A 17,389-nucleotide genomic window follows, 5' to 3' on the forward strand; every position below is an offset into this window, starting at 1 on the left:
TAAGATAATCAACTATGTTCTCATACAAAGCAACCATGACATGTAGAGTAAAGGCATAATAAACATTTAAATAGAAACACAATAATACATAATTTCAACGTCTGTCATATTCATATGAATGCTGCATTCTGATTGGATAATTTTTTCACGTGACCGGTTTTTCCTTTTCCGATGAACCCACTTCGTATGCAAATTTATCCATGAATATTCAAGACGTTGCTTTCTGGTCATAAACAAGTTGCCAAAATGACGTTATGTTTTGCGCGAAACTTCATGGCCTTTTTTATTGGTCAATAGCGAAATGACGTTATATTTTTTGCGCGAACTTCAGCGATATACCCGCTTGACGGAGATGAAACCAAGACTAAAAATAGATTTATACGCTACATTAAAAATGACTTTATGACTTTAACCCAGATATAATTTCAGCTCATTAAGATCATTATTTGTTGTAATTATAATGATTGAATAGCACTTTTCTGCATTTCGCCGTCGGCGTTTATGCAAATTAAACGTAATATTCCCGACAGTTCATACACCGATGAAATGCAGAAAAAATGCTATTCAATTATTAAATAAATATGCCAATGACAACAATAACAAACATATCGTTAGTAATAAAATAATGAAAGCAATACATATGTTATGAATACATGAATCTTAAACGACAATAGTCCTTTAAATCAGCAAATTGTGTATTTATAAATCAGCATTGATACTATGTTTATCAACAGATTTACAACGATAGTAGTACTTACGCTGTCATAACCTTTACAACGGTTAATTCTTAATAAAATAAAACGTGAATTATTTCCAACAGTTACATTAAAGCGATATTTAAATTGACCTATCAATATATTCACATATTAGTTTCAACATTTACTTAAAGGCGTCATCATCTACAAATGGTGTTTGTACATGTGTCTTTTTATATACAATTTAATAGAGAACAAACATAATAAAGGAGCACATGACATCATGTATAATTTCACAAGTAAAATAACATAATCAAACTTGTAATAAGAACTGCAAAATGCGTGCTATAAATTGATTCTATATTAACATTATAGAAGCAATTTCGGCGGCAGAATTATACAGATGTTAAAATACGTATATCTATAATTGCAACATTGAAGTGTTAAATAAGTTTCCAACAGTATTGCCGATCACAATATCATTTTATTTTTAACGATAAAACAAGATTACTAAGTCTGGATGTTTTGCGATTATAATATATATTATCACCATATGTAACACATATATTTCTACAAGATATCATAGCGTGTGGACATTTTTTTACGAAAACAAATATAGAAAAACACTTTATTTCCTAACACGCTCACACAAATGCATAGAACTCGCATTACTATATGAGATACAATGCCGGTTACTAATAGCAGTTTTTGAAAGAAACACGTTCACAACTTGATATGATGATTATTTCTCCTTGATCACACTATTGGAATAATACAATTTAATTTGATAAAACGTTAGCTTCAAGTGTTATGTTTTGATATCATACATTTTAGCAAATATTCATATCCTCGTAATGGTAATAGCCGGCTATTAACCAGACAATTATTAAACAGCTCAAATTTGCTTACATTTGCAATACACGACTAAAAGTTGAATATCAATTATTGACAAAATAATAATACATTTACGAATTGAATTATAATAATCTGCCAAACAATCCTCGTTGATACGTTAAAGGATCAACGTACTCACCATTTATAAATGAGTGTTATCCGTGCTTGGCAACTTATCAATTGATAAATGTTGTCGTTTGCAACAACATCCCATTTAAGACATCATCCGGACTTATAACGCGGAATCATTCCATAATTATCCTTATGCAAACTTCCATCACCATCTTGTACATGCGTCTATTTATTGCGCGTAGATTAGCATATGTGTAAAATCCAACCCCGTTCTCATAACAGCAGAGGAAATATCTGTTCATGAAACAAGGACTGAGTGTTATTTCCCGCTGTTCATAATACAATGTTTAAGATGTTTTTAAGCGTTTTTCTTACGTGGATTAAATACCTTAAAATCCAACAGGCGTAGGAAATGTTCCAAGTGATACGATTTGCTGAATGGCTTCCGGTGGCGGCCAGTGACGAGGTCTTGCAGTCCCTTTGGACAGGATGTCGGGGCAGTTATAACGAAATGCTTATACAACGTCGCTACGTAATTTTCCTTGCAGTGAATAGGACATTGACGGTCCAGCATGATGATACGTTCGACCAGTTATTGACATATACGTAACTGCTCAGGATTGTGCGACCATATCCATCATCACACAACGCTTTGTTTACTTTCGAGTAAATTGTTTTACCGCGTCTCTCTTGTAGCATTCTACAGTTTTCGGGGTAATCAGACAGTACATGTCTCTAAAAATGGAAGCAAACCTTATGATTGTGGATGGATTATGCAAAAAATACATTTAATAAACAACTTAATAACGTCGATCCAACATGTGTTCGTCCATATACACGAAGGCTGAGTGTAAGTGACCCAAAACAGGCACAGTATATGTACTACTTACAAGAACTACTAACCATATATGTGTTGGGGTTGTTGTTGTACGTTCGTTTGTTCACAGAGGTGTTATTGAATACGTATGAAGTCAAGCTCCAGTGAAGATGATAAAGCAACAATTTTCATTTTTTATAAACACGAGAATGTTCACATCATTGCGAATTACAAAATGGTCACAAACTGGGTTCAATTACACAATGTCGGTATGGCGTAACATGCGCTTCATAAATGTTGTGATTTTTCGGTGTAGCTGTTTAACGTCACATTTGACGTTTCAGGACCTTCACAGACAGCCAAAAGAATTTAAAAGAAATTTCCCGCCAGTAGGTCCGAATTAATTAAATACAAATTTACATTGGTCAATTTAAAAGAAAGACCCATTAAACATTGACCACACAGCACTTCAAAATAGACATAATACATTAAACGCATTCACGATTCCCAACAGTTTTCTTTGTAGAGGCGTAGCAAGTGTTTCACTGCCGTGTAAGATCAATAATTAGAACATCACCAGCTATAAATAGGAAAGCATATTCAGGGAAAAAGATAAAATAATAGTTTAAAAACGTTAATGTTGAATCAGTTATATTCAATTTATTATATATTTATAGATCAATTAAATAACTATGTATTTTCTGTATTGTATTTGATATTTGTCGTGATTCTGTAAAAAAATTGCGAATTTAAACGTGTATAGTTAACATTTAACGCGATCATGAGTGTAAAGAAACCGAGTTATTTCGAACCTGCCATTTGTGAACGTTATAGCGAGCATGGTATATAAGCAATATGGTTTCTTTGAAAATCGCTCTAATGCGTGCCCATTTTGCATATTAAATAAACTGTTCAAACAGAAATTACAGAGCCACTTCAGTGCACATACTATGTTTGATAATGCATTCGTTTGTTGGATATTGTTTGCTGTTTTCAACACATATTAGGCCATAGCGCGGGGATTTAATTAACCTTACCGTGTGTCCATGGGCGAACTCACGTATTCAAGTGATCTTACGACAGGGGTCCGACTATGTGTTCATGTCTACTTTCGCGACTCATCATTAAATTATTGCCGTACTTAACGAACAAACGTGCCTAAGCTCATTGAATTAGAGAAAAAACAATAATCAAAAGATACAAATTATATGTTCATGCACACGGGCATGTGAAATCACGTCCGTACATATAACATCATTAACGTAGGAAAGGAAACAACGAAATATAAAGTTTGGTATGACATAAATGTGTAATTAAAGAACATGGTAAAAGAGCATGCCCCGTTTTGAATATATCTGCTGAAACGTAATGTTATTAACCACAAACATTTTACTGTAACAAAAACGTTGTTTACAATAAGTGGTACAGAAAATACACGCCGAATATCGTTTTAAAAATATTTCTTGTTATGTATTCGTTCCATTGCCATGTTAATGGCGGAAGGGTATACATGTTTGGTGCTACTCATGCGTATGCGTAATTATGTATGTATGCAAACATGTACTGTAAAGAAATATCCTACTATATATATATATATATATATATATATATATATATATATATATATATATATATATATATATATATATATATATATATATATATATATATATATATATATATATATATAAAGTGTAGCTAACTTATTTGATATCGAGGCGGATCAATGGCCATGACTTGCGTAAAATTTCAACGTGAGGTGATGTTTAAATCATGTATTTTGTACAATAATATAATACAAAATTATACTCTACTTGAATAGCTTAACCCGTATGGCTTAAAAACTCGTTTATATATTTTAAGTGTCTACAATTCAGTGGGGATAATCGCGTGGTACTCTATATTGCGACGTCCATGCCGAGCCGTTTTTTTCGCCGTTTTTTACCCTTTATTTATTTTGTTTTATTTTAGAATAACGTTCACTTTCCAGCCATATCAATAAGAAAGTTATCATCGTTTATTTCCTATTAAAATACGCTTTATTATTGACTTTACTCGCTGCGAATTTTCTTAGTGGAGGTTTAATTTGGTCATTCCGCTAACAAATTTCGCAGAGAGTAAAATCTAGATATAGAGCGAATATATATACGAAATAAACTCTAATAACTTTCTTGCTGATATGGCTGGAAAGTGAGCGGCATTTAAAAATACAGCTAATGAAGGGTATAAAAGGGCGAAAGTACCTGTCTCGGCATAAGCTTCGACATCTTGGCTTTCACGTGAAAACACCCTCTGATATTTAAATAGGATTTCGTTTTTGCAAAAGTGGCTAAATTGCTGAATGATTTTAATTTTGTCTGTTATTTCGTAAGCAGGCATTTATAAAATATATTTTTGTCGACATTCGACCAGCATTCTTTGAAATTGACAATCTGCAATCAATGTTTAAATCGCGACAAGGTTAAAGTAACATAATAAGTAAAACTTAGCCTTGAGCTTGAATGTGATATTTGAATCCGATACTGGAATAAACGCATTGACATTTTTGAAACTATTTATTATGCCTCGGACATCAGGGCAATACTTTTATATATTAATAATATATCATAATGTTCCCACCATTCGTCAAAATTACGGGTCTACCGGAGAACGAGGCAAGGCACTCCTCGTCGCAGATAAACCACCGTGTCACTTAAAAGAAAATCAAAACGTACGGAACCACCCCCTGAACGTCGATAATCCAAACTCAGTTGGATAATTCAAACTGAAGAAGAAAAATGTCGGCCGAAACTGAACCTGAAAGGTAGGTGATTATTTTATCATTTCTGCTGATTTAGTAACTATAAGGACGTTATTGTTCTACACATTTGATAATGAATGTCTGACACACACATGCGTTTTGAGTTCTGCAATGATTTAATAGTTTTCTAGTAAAAAACGATATATTTGTCTTCGGAAAATGCTAATTTTCATGAAATGCGACATATGTGTTGAATTATTTACAAGTTAATTGACAAAAGAGCGAACGAAACTTTAACAGAGATATGCCAAATTATATCATGAATGTCCTTTAGAAGTTTACTTTTAACACCTAGTATGTTTCTGTGTTAAAATTATGTGTTAGCAGGAAGGGTATAACAGTTTATGTATAAATCCAAACTGATAGGAAAATGTATGTGGATATTAACCAAACTCAAAATGGATAATGCACAAACTGCGCATTATAATCGCGTGATACTCTATATTGCGACGTCCATGCCGAGCCGTTTTTCGCCGTTTTATACCCTTTATTTATTTTGTTTTATTTTAAAATTACACGCACTTTCCAGCCATATCAATAAGAAAATTATCATCGTTATTTTCGTATTAAAATACGCTTTATAATTGACTTTACTCGCTGCGAATTTTCTAAGTGGAGGTTTAATTTGGTCATTTTGCTAACAAATTTCGCAGATCGTAAAGTCTAGATATAGAGCGAATATATATACGAAATTAACTCTTGTAACTTTCTTGCTGATATGGCTGGAAAGTGAGCGGCATTTAAAAATACAGCTAATGAAGGGTATAAAAGGGCGAAAGAACCTGTCTCGGCATAAGCTTCGACATCTTGACTATCCCGTGAAAACACCCTCTGATATTTTAATAAGAGTTCGTTTGTTTCAAAATTGGCGAAATTGATGAATTATTTTAATTTTGTCTGTTATTTCGTAAGCAAGCATTTAAAAAAATATATTTTTGTCAAAATTCGACCTGCATTCTTTGAAATTGACAATCTGCAATCAATGTTTAAATCGCGACAAGGTTAAAGTAACATAATAAGTAAAACTTAGCCTTGAGCTTGAATGTGATATTTGAATCCGATACTGGAATAAACGCATTGACATTTTTTAAACTATCAATTATGCCTCGGACATCAGGGCAATACTTTTAAAAATAAATAATATATCATAATGTTCCCACCATTCGTCAAAATTACGGGTCTTCCGGAGAACGAGGCAAGGCACTCCTCGTCGCAGATAAACCACCGTGTCACTTAAAAGAAAATCAAAACGTACGAAACCACCCCCTGTACGTCGATAATCCAAACTCAGTTGGATAATTCGAACTGAAGAAAAAATGTCGGCCGAAACTGAACCTGAAAGTAAGGTGATTATTTTATCATTTCTGCTAATTTAGTAACTATAAGGACGTTATTGTTTTACACATTTGATAATGAATGTCTGACACACAAATGCGTTTTGAGTTCTGCAATGATTTAATAGTTTTCTAGTAAAAAACGATATATTTGTCTTCGGAAAACGCTAATTTTTATGAAATGCGACATATGTGTTGAATTATTTACAAGTTAATTGACAAAAGAGCGAACAAAACTTTAAAAGAGATATGCCAAATTGTATCATGAATGTCCTTTAGAAGTTAACTTTTAACACCTAGTATGTTTCTGTGTTAAAATCATGTGTTTGCAGGAAGGGTATAAAAGTTTATGTATAAATTCAAACTGATAAGAAAATGTATGTGGATATTAACAAAACTCAAAATGGATAATGCACATACTGCGATGTATTTGAAATGTTTTCCAAAGACAGGTTGGATATTATTCTTTGAAATCAACTATTTATAACCAAAGACTCAAACGATGTGTATAATGGAATATTAAAAATACTTTCCACGAACATCAACATTCATTTATTTGTTATTAGTGAAATCAATTTCAATGGAATTTGTATATATATATATACAATTGAGATTAGAAAAAAAATAACATGCGAAATTTGCATTCCACGTACACAGAGATGCCATAGCACGTGTTCCATGTCATTTTGGATAGCATGAAAAGCAAGAAATTTAAAAATGTCCCTACTTATTATATAATCACTTGATTTAAAGGAATTCTAGTCTAAGCTGCATGCTAAAGTGGCACTTGCCCTGCTGATTCGTGTATTTGTCACCATATTAGAGGTTTCGAATATTATTCGAGGCATAACTGATCTGATTCATTATACATTATATCAGAAAGATTGCATCGAATTGTACACAAATAGTTAAGGCAATATCGACGGCTAGTATAGCATTTTACTTTCCGAAATATATTTACACATTGAAAAGAACATTTTAAATAATTTCTAAATACACATACCTATATATATAAAATCTTCTATGATGTATTTTAATAATAATAAAAGGTTTTCCCCGTGACCCTTTTTGCCGGCGCGGGAAAATTGAAGTAGTAGTAAAATATTTACGAGTGAATTGTACAGTACCCCGGTATGCGCATGCTCACTTACGATAAACGACTTTTAACGGTATTTAAGCATAGAAAGCTTGCGAGCTTTATATGGAATGACTTAAATATAAAATATTTTTGGACTTTAACTATTTTTCTTTCCGATTTCATCAATTACGTACTATTCCTTCCGATTTTATGATAATACAATTTGGACTTTTTGTAATTGTGAATATTTGATATTTCATTATATAGGGAAATACCGTCGATTCGCTCCTTTAAACTGGTGACAAATAGTTTTAAAGCCTGGGCGATGGGCAGGCACTTTGATTAACTTTTTCTATCACTTTGATAACGCCATTTTAAATAGCGAGTTGCTGATTTTGTTCATCTATGTGTTGTGGAGTAATATCAGCATATATTTTTGTCCGATAACATAATTGCCGGTTTATTCATCTAAGGTAAGTTCTCATTTTTTTTCTACGTAATGGTTAGTTGTGTTATGGATTAGTATTTCGTTCAGGCATTTAAAGAACTCTGTACAATAATAACATATGTAGTTTTCAATTATCTTCTTTTTTACATGAAAAGAAAACAAAATCATTTTTATGAAGATTGTTTAACAATGTGCTACAATGTTTTTGTTGTCAGCAATCAAATAAATCTCGAAATATTTTACAAGAGTCTTTATTTTACATAGACCTTTACATAAAGACATCTTGCAGTTTGGTCATTATCCATAGACTTCCTAATGTTAGTTTGGAATTATCCATACACTAGTTAGGTCATTATCCATTTTGTATATTCGTGTCCCAAACAAATACGAATTATCTTGCGTTTTCGAGCATGTACGCCAATCAAATTTTTTAAAGACATATATGGAGGTTAATACATAAGTCCAAGCATTCAAACATGAAAAATATTCGATTATAATTGTTGTTGGCCTCAAACTTTCGACAAGTTCATTTACTTTTTCCAGATTTTCAAACATATTCATTTTATTTCGATGTAATTGTTATGGGTTTTTTAGCGCATTGTTTCCGGAAAATAACATTTTATCAAAAAGAAACGTTTATTATGTCACAACTTACCTTAAATAAACGTGTTCTTATAAATAAATGACTGGTATCTTTATTTCTGTCCCGATTTTTTCTTTAGTTTGAAATATCCTGCACAGTTTGGATTATCGACGTACAGGGGGTGGGAACGCGTTTTTCAAATGACCATATTGGAAATCTCGTAATAGTACATGTCAGTCCTCTTGAAAATACTCATTTTAATGTTAGATGCACATCAAGAAACGTATCAATGGTATTGATTTAAGAAGAGCAACATAACATATTAACTTGAGTAAGCAAAGACATTTAATAATTGCCATGAATGTCCTACACACAATGCATCATTTGTAGAAATGTGCAACTACGTAATTCATATATTGCTTGAATTATTGGTTCAATCGAATGTATGATCAGATGAGGAACAAAATCCAACTGTTCTTGTCCACGCAGAATTGTTTTCACAGATGGATAAGAAAGCTTCAATTTGTAATTATCAGTGGCGATGAATAACCGTACACGCAGATAACTTTCGCGATATTCGCTTAACTTGCAGATATGAACATACCTAGAAAACATAATGCTCAAACAGCAGTCCGCGTTAACGTAAATAACACATTTAATAGACTGACATAATTTAAGCATGCACCGTTAAATTGCAGTTAATGGCAAGATATGTGTTAATTCATTTACTTGTTTTGGTGAGGGGGGATGCAAAACTGTTCACATTGCACGCATATCAATTGCCTGTATGGCTGTACGCGTGTTTTCATGGGCGCTTTCGCTCCTTCCACCGTTGAACTTGGGTACTCCCTTAGATTATGGATATTTCCTGCTATGGTAAAAGCTGTCAAATAGTTTCATCGTTAATGGTGGTGCTAATTAGCAGGCCTTGCATTAACATTATCCGCACATAGCTTATCAATACATCCGCATGTTTTTATTGTGAGCACGTTTTTCCTCTTAATTCGATATCTTGAACTAAATCAGGCGGTTACCGTGCGATTAAGGCACATGATCGAAACTAACACGTGGTGAGTATGGATACGTTTTAATAGCGCATACGTGTCATCAATATACCTATCAAATAATAAAATTAAATATCAATTACGATTTTACTGTTAAGATCGTGTGTGAAAATGTTATCTTTATACAGTGACTATTTTAGAGATAAGATTCATAATTCTAAGAGACCATTTTGCACTTACTGCACATCGAATGTGTGTTAAACCAAATGGTAGTTAAGCTGACCGCTGTAATATTACTCAACATACTGATGACAAAAGCGTAAGAAACTTATTAAAAAAATCAAATGTAGAAACCTAGGAGACCTAAATATTAACTAAACATTCATGTCATTGTATAGTCCATATCACGAGTAAATTAAAATCGATATTCCACTGAATCTAACATTTTTTTTCTTTTCATTTTATGCTTTTATTTTCACCGTTTATATACAATTTCAAAGAATTAACTAAAGAATTTCGCTGGGATAATGACGTCATTTCGTCAAAAAATGACGTCATTTCACAGTAAACAGTGAAAAGTATCGATAATTTTCACTTATAATTTTCACTGTTTGAAACAGTGAAATTATCAGTTTTAATTCATTGATATCTCTATAAACCACCGGAAAGCATAAAATAAAAATTTCAAACTAAACATACCTTATTGCAATAGCATACTTTTTATCCAGCGTCAGATTACAAAGGTGAAAAGTATGATAACCGGTTAGTATTGTAAATAATCATTTTGATATAATGCGTAAATCAAACATATGAATTTATCAAAATACGTTGCAGACATTTGTCATATATGCAGCAGAGCGTTTTAAATATGTTATACTCCCTGAAAACATGACTAACATAACACACTTCCTTTCACTGGAAGAAATACATAACACAAATATGCATACACGTAAACATATACATAAATTAAATGTATACTGCATTTATGTTTCTAATAAAGTATGTTAATAGAAACGAACATTTGTCACCGTATCCTTGCAACTGATACACAAACTTCATGCATACTGCAGTTTGTTTCCGATAGATATTTAAATACAAAAGCCATTGTTCTGTGGACGTTCTCGCATTCTTAATTGTATTACGTTAACGTACGCAATAAAACATACATATGTGTAAATTTTGTTTAATGCATTATATGTTTGTACAAATACCTTGTATAACGTTTTGTTAAAATGTATGTACACAAATTGTACAATTGTTATTTTAAGAACATTTAAGTAACATGCATAATTGTATACACAAATTTACAATGTTGCGCTAAATTTACAATCAACAAAATGCTTATAAGAATCTAGTTAATCCTTACATGATTGTGTATATCATTTAGTTTCATTAAATATTTTGTCGTTGCGTTAAAATAACATGATATTGTTTTTAGCACCCGCGATCATTGAACCAGTGCTGCTTCCGCAGATAACCGATAATGGTCCATTCTATACAATATATATGGATATATTGAATAGATGGATTATTTATCCCCGAATATCCACCTATGTCGACATTTCAAAACATAATAAAACAGTTGATCATCAGAGGTATATACATCCTTCTGCTTCTGAATAGATGTTTACCTAAGGCGCTACTATTTGTTCAAGGGTCGTGTGGCTATGCCCTGGGAGTTTGGATGTAAGAGTTTTATTTTTCTGGCAGCACTCATGCAAATACAAATATGCAAACATGTACAAGCTCCACGCATTTTTATTATCTGTTTAGTTTCGATTCGCCTTGGATAAAAAAATCGACTTACATCTGTTATGTGTAAATAAGAAGTATCATGATAAAAACATAGCATATACAAAGTGTGATTTATAAGTCGATTTTTACATATCGCGTGAAGAAACGCACACGCGTTTAATAAAGTGTTCAATGCATGAAAAATACAACAATGTTTAATATTTTTCAAATGTATCTTCATTTATTTGATCATGCAGCTTCTGTGTTTTTTACGCTGTATGATAGCGTTAAATAATATTGGGGAAACCATTTGTGCGCAGCTAGAATTGATCATATATGTTTTTTTGTAAACTAGTAATTAACTGGGTTGGTTAAATAGGAGCAAAGTTTTCAGAGCAAGAGCATATAAAACAAGATAACGAAAGCAAATATCAAATTGTGTGATAAGTGATGTTTACTTTTTAAATTCATATTCAATTTAAATAAAAACGCCAACAATTACGAACACATCGCTAAAGATAGTATCTAAATAACAATAAGTATGATATGAATACATGTTCCGATTTAAGTCATTTAAATCAGCTAATAAGTATACACATTGTATAAATATATTCAAAGATAGAACAAAATACATATACAGTAATCAATAAATATACCAAGGCAATCAATTATGAACATATCGCCTATGATCAAGCCCATATAGCAATGAATATGGTATGAATAACTGAAAATACAACGACTGAAGTCACTCAAATCAAAAATATTTGTAAAGTAATACATTGTAAGAGACATTATTTTGATCAATGAGTTAACAACAACAGCACTTATGCTATCAATATGGTCACATATTGTAATGGAAATAAAATAAAATGTTATGAAATTCCATCCGTTATATCAAAGCGATATTTAAACAAAACGTATCAAATCATCTTCTGAAATATTATTTTTTCTAGCATTAACCCATTAGCGAGATCATGGAAAACGGCTTATAGCTTCCCATTGTATGTAAATGCAATTGGAAGCCAACAAAAAAGGGGTATGTAACACATAAACACCAATGACTTTAGCAATACGGTAATCACGCTATAAAAAAGCATACACACACTTAGAGAAAACACACGATTAACGGTATAACTAGATTTCCGAAAATGCAACCATTTGGTATATCATGTGTGAACAAAAATATCCGCATAAATACATCAATAATACAACATATATCTTTGTATCTTTAAATACTATAAAACATATGTGTTTTGATGAGAACAGTTTATACGTTATCAATAAAAAAATTACGTTAACGTGTCCAGCCAAACCACGAACAATAATAAATTCACTGGCCTATGTTTCTTATATACTAATGTAACGATTGCGTTATTGAAGACATTTTGAGGTAGGAATGAACACAAATATGCAACAATGCTATATATAACTTCAACATGATTGTTTTCAATACGTTTTCCTTAATATTGCCGATCACAATCGGCAATATTAAGGAACCCTAACCTAAACCCTAACCCTAACTGTTTATTATCAACGAGAAAAACAAGAGTGCTATCTAAACATGTACTGCAATTACCACAATACCAGTTACTACCAGTAACACATACATTCAAATAGTACAAATACGTCAACATTACCAACCACAAACCAAGTAAAAATGTAGCTTGAAAGACGGAAATACAAATAATAAAAATACATTTTATTTCTTAACACGCTTACACAAATAAATACAGGTCGCATAACTACATACATCGACAGCATGCTAGTAACTACAATGAGTTTAAAAAAATCATATGCATACCTTGATAAGATACCGCTGGTATCGAAGAGAGACACATACATATTAGTGTACAATCTTAAAAAATGTAGTAATTATACAACTTTATTTTGCAAACTATCGTTAGCTAGAAGATTGAAAGTTGTTTAACACACTTAAGCCAATATGATTTGTCTGGTAAAGGTTACAGCCGACTGTCAACACGACAATTGTAAAACAGTTTGCTCACATTTTCAAACGATTGCAAGGTACTTCTGCAAGTTAACATCCATTAATGACCAAATAATTCCGGGGAGTCGTTGAAATATCACATTCTTCTCAACAATGCTCTTTGTTACTTCAGAGGATGAAAGAACTCACAATTTACACAAGAGTGTTATACATGCTTGGTAACTGGTTAATCTATAACCGTACACGTTTTACATCAACATTCCATCATGAACATCCTTCAGGTTGTTAACACGACTCCCTTCCATAATAAACCTCTCTTACAATCTCGTCCATTGGTCTCATTAATGTCTGCAGTGTAACATCTGTCTCGTCAAACACCCAGTTCTCATCCATGGAGAGGAGGAGTCTGTTCATGATCATGAGCCTCTGCAACTCCATCTCCGTTCTCCTCCTGGTGTACCATCGGAATGGTTCAGGATGTGCAATGAGTGCTTGTCGTATCTTTGGAAGTCTCAGGATCATCCAGGGACCTTCATCCATCATTTCTGTAATCGTTACTATCCATGTACGCTGTTGTTCTTCTTCCAGTGCACATGCGGTCATCAAATTTCTATTTGGAATCATATAATACGGCAGCTCTCGGGTGACTAATGCAACTCTTAGCGCACCCAATCCTCCATGTAACCAGTGTAACATACTTCTTTCGTGAAACAAGGACTGATGATTATTTTCTGCCATCCATAAAACAATGTTTTTCAACGTGTACGACGAAACTTCTTTCTTACGTGGAATTAATACATCGTTTTTTACCATTTTCAATAAAACATACAATTTAATTTGAGTTTCATTAAGATTGTTTACTAGTTCGATCTCCCCATTGTTGAATAAACTCTCCATTCAATATGTTTATATTCACTTCCTTTAAATACAACGGGCGTAAGAAATGCCCCAAGTGATACGACCTGATGAACGACTTCCGATGGCGGCCAGTGGCGAGGTCTTGCGGCCCATTTTGACAGGATGTCGAGGCAGTAATAGCGAAATGCACTAACTAAGTCTTTGGGTAATGAAACGTACATTGTACTAGGCGTTGACGGCCCCGAACGATGATGATGCACAATGTCTTCCGAAAACATAACGTTCAAAAAGTTAAGTACATATAAATCACTGCTCAGGAGTTCTCTACCATACCCATCATCACACAACGCATCGGCTACTGCCAGGTAAGTCATTGTACCGCGTCTCTCTAGTATTAGTCTACAGTGTCCGGAGTAAGTCATACGACTGTATGATCTAAAAACGGTTATCTCTCTAGGAAAGTTATGAGCATTAACACCATCTTCTATGCAAATGACACTGTTGTGTACGACCATTATGTCTATATCACTTTCCAGGAAGCAGCTCAGACCCTCAGCCTTGCTACCCGTTACAAGAAACGTTACCGGTCCCGCTTCTCTGAACCATGCAGACATTAGTCTGCTGTACTCCATGTATGCCTCTCTCCGGGCCTATGTGATGTCCGGCCCATAGCCGAGCCAGCTCATTACAGTGCATGTCTCAATGGAAGCATTTTCCAATTGAACCTAAAATATTTATCCAATAATTAGGTACATGCTATATGTCTTAAATAACATGCTATGGGTAGTCGTCTACCAAATCTGCAATACCAAAATGTGGATACTTGTTCAATATATCATTATATCTACTTATATTATATGAAAAGTGGATAATAATGTACATCTAACACGCATGGTGAATGTACACAAAACTACTTAGCATAAGGTATGATCCCTGAACATGCCAAACACGCTTTCTTCGGCAATCCGGTGAGATCAATTTAAAAGCAATAATTCTTGTCAATAGATTGAGTGTTCATGTGTATGTTTGCTTGTGGAATATTCGATACAATAATTGCCAACCATAAGCGAGTAAATCGATTAAATTAACAGGGTTTAAATGCAGACACTCGAAAAATATACAAAAACGTCAAGTCGATACATTTCTAAAATTTATTGATACTTAAGGAATCTCTATCATCTGAAATTGTTACAACATTACACTACGCTTTATAAATATTGATATGAATTTAAAATTGACTTGATTTGCGCTGCATAATTTAACATAATTATGTATAGTTTTAACGTTTTTTGGTAAAATACAGCAGCTTGATTATGATATGAAAACAGTTCTTAATTAATATTATTAACATTCTGAAGCACAGTAGTTTTGCAAAAGAAATAGTATCGTACTTTGCAATGTGTAGGCAATAATAATTTGAATTAAGAAGATTCCCGAGAACGGGTGTGTTAAATGTGTGCTTAAACAGTTTTTAGAAGGTCCGTATTTAATTTTTGGACCAATAAGTGACATGCATAATAAGTTTAACGTTGGTATTTCGTCTTAAAGCCGTTAACATCATAGGGGGATGGTGCCGACATCTGACGGAAAACAATGCCAAAAATATCATTTTAAATTTGAAACAAACTACATTGTACATTCGAAATGTCATTTTACCAAGTCTTGTCGGCTGGACACACTGCTCTGTCCAGGGAACCCTTCTGGATCGTTACGTCTCGCACCACCTTCAGCCATATATACAGTGCTGAAGTAAGATCTTTGATGATCTTACATAAAGAAGAATGTTTGTAATAATTCAGTTAATGGTCAAGAAATATGAATTAGTAAATAAAAATTTGGAATACATATGCATATAATAAATTGATATAAACTGGTTATACATTACATGCCTGTAGCATATAAATGACTTGTATAAATGCGAACTGACGTTAACCAATCTGATTGAATTACTTTTCAATTTAAAAAAGCGAATGAGATGGCGTCCGATCGTGTTTAAGATACCTCGCATATGCACCTAGCAAGGTGATATGGGAGTGAAATAACTCTACATTATTTAACAACATGGCGTCATTCAATATGGAATGAATGGTTTTCTGACGGAAAAAAAATCGTTGCACGGCTTCGTATATATCCCAACCGTTGCAATTAATGGAAGTACATTTATATCGGATATTAATTTACTTATATTGTACTTTACCATTCACGGTGTGTTCGAAACAACGAACTTAACAAATTGTACAATTATAAATTCTGTGAAGTCGGGAAATGTATTGCTACTTATAAGTGCTTACCTGATGCGATGGCCGAATGAACGTAAGTACGTGGAGGTATATTCAATGCATTTTCCTATTGTTTCTTTACGATATCATGGCTTAAACACGTGATAAATTTTACCTCAGAATCCATTGAAAGATAATATCATTATAATTACTTAATAAAATAAGAGGCAATATTATACCTTGCCCTTGACCGATCAGTAAGGTTGTTCTCCAGCGCGGGATGTTCAAAATCTGGAGTCTCGCACGTGAACTGTACTGATATGGCATGTGGACCACCACGCAGCTAGTTTAATCAAGAGTTTTCAGATGTCGGCTTGCAAAATACTAACAATATTCTGTCCGTAATAAAAAAAAAACATTAAAAAAGTAGCTGCAACACTATATCTGTTTAACATATAGTACATGTTCATGCTTATAAAAAATTATTTACAAAATTAATTATATGATATTATAATTACAGTTTTCTATCGGTGAAATGCTGAGTGAATATAAGTAAACTTTCAACATGCACTGAGAACATAAAATGATATCAAATCGGTTATGTATTTGTGCTGCTTTTTAATTTATTTTTGAAGTTGTTTATTGATCGCATTATGTTCGCAGGTGCCATGTAATTTTACACTGATATTTTACCATGAACACTTATATGTTAATATCGTTATGACCGTAACAGAAAAACACCTTATTCGGGCTCATTGCGAATTAGCCTCAAGTGAAAGTTACACGACACATGCACACGCCATACGAAACCTGGATTTCAACATGTAAGCTGCTAACTTGAATAATTGGATGCTAGTCCAGTAGTTTATTTTTCGATATTGATCCATGCAAACTGAATCGTTGCG

Source organism: Dreissena polymorpha, chromosome 2 (assembly GCF_020536995.1).
Source record: "Dreissena polymorpha isolate Duluth1 chromosome 2, UMN_Dpol_1.0, whole genome shotgun sequence".
Classification (NCBI taxonomy): Eukaryota; Metazoa; Mollusca; class Bivalvia; order Myida; family Dreissenidae; genus Dreissena; species Dreissena polymorpha.